Source organism: Petaurus breviceps, unplaced genomic scaffold (assembly GCF_028583685.1).
Source record: "Petaurus breviceps papuanus isolate PSGF00001 unplaced genomic scaffold, PetGlider_PUasm1.0 90769, whole genome shotgun sequence".
Taxonomy (NCBI): Eukaryota; Metazoa; Chordata; class Mammalia; order Diprotodontia; family Petauridae; genus Petaurus; species Petaurus breviceps.
The window spans coordinates 14,442,738-14,444,250 of NW_027187341.1; the positions used below are offsets into that span (position 1 = coordinate 14,442,738).

Genomic DNA, 1,513 nt, shown 5'->3' on the forward strand with positions numbered 1-1,513 from the left:
CTTTCTTTCTTTCTTTCTTTCTTTCTTTCTTTCTTTCTTTCTTTCTTTCTTTCTTTCTTTCTTTCTTTCTTTCTTTCTCTATGAACATCTGTATAGGGATCTTCTTGTATAGAAACACCTTCATCTATATATCCTAGAGTATGAGAGAGTTAGTTGCATGTGTGACTCAGAAGTTAAGTGACTTGTCCATAGTCACACAGCTAGTATGTGTCTGAGAGAAGAATTAAATGCAGATTTTTCATCCATTATGTCACACTGTCTCTCTTTCCCATAAGCATCTGATTTTTTAGAACATTCCAATTCCTAGGCCTAACCAGAGCTTTTAAGATGTCAAAGGGGAGGGCTCAAGGGCTTTGTAATAAATATCCAAGCAACCCTTGACCTTTTGTTAACTTCTCATTTTTTTGTGTATGGAAAACAAATTCCTAAATTTTCTTACCATCATATTTGGAGAAAACTTTGAAGAAGAAAGTATAAAGTTAAATGGAAAAGTTTTCAGAAGTGGGAGGAGAAGCAATAATTAGTTTAATTCATTGATCAACAAGTATTTTTATTGAGTGACTACTATTGTGCTCTGTCCTATAAAGACCTACAAAAGTTCAAAACACAGTCTCTGCTAATGGAAAGTTTAAAATCTTGTTAATTTTTTTTCCTAAATTAATCCATTGGCAACTATTACTGGGATGGATCTTTTGAAGCCATGAGTCATGGCTACAGTGAGCTACTGTTTAAGATTTTATAAGATAGTCCTAGGAATACTCACTTGACCAAAGATCTCCCACCCTGTTATTACCATGTGTATCTGGGTCCAGGAGAGGGAGTAGAGGTAGCATGGCTACTGTGGGATAGTGAGAATTCAAAAACTACCTCCACAGATCTCTGCCCTGTGGTTGTCAGAACAGAAGTTGTTGCCTCAAATTACACTAGCATCTTTATGCCCCGTGATACAACTTCTACCATGCACTGGTAATATAGCAAAATCTTAAAGGTTAGAAAGCACAAGGTATATATATAGAGATGGAATAAATCAGTTTGATTGGAGCACAGGGGTTGAATTAGATGAGTCTAGGTCAAGGCAAGGTTGTGTAGGCCTTCTAATGCCAGATTGTAGCTTCTTAGGAAAAAGGATATTCCTGGTACACATGTCAGAGAATAACAGACAAGGCCTTCTTCAAGTCCCAGACCTAGTAAACTGCTGGGTGAGGTGGAAAGATTTATTTAGGAAAGGACAGGTGTTCTATTGAAGGATGATTCTGCTTCAAGCATGGGGTCTAGGGCAGGATTTTCCACCTTTTGTGACACAGACCCTTTCTCAGAATCATGTTTTCAAATGCATAAAATAAAATACATAAGATTACAAAGGAAAACAGTTACCCTCCCCCCCCCCCAAAGAAATCAAATATAGACTAATATTTAACATTTTTTTAATAAAATGTGGTCCATGAACTTTGTATAAATAAATTATAACTGTACTCTTTTTAAAAATTATTTTTTTTTTTTTTTGCATTTGAGA

At 35.6% G+C, this 1,513-nt stretch overlaps 1 pseudogene; it reads right to left on the reverse strand.

Annotated features, from left to right (window-relative positions):
* Positions 1–1,513, reverse strand: part of LOC138146719 (elongation factor 1-gamma-like) — a 46,036-nt pseudogene that overhangs the window by 1,801 nt on the left and 42,722 nt on the right.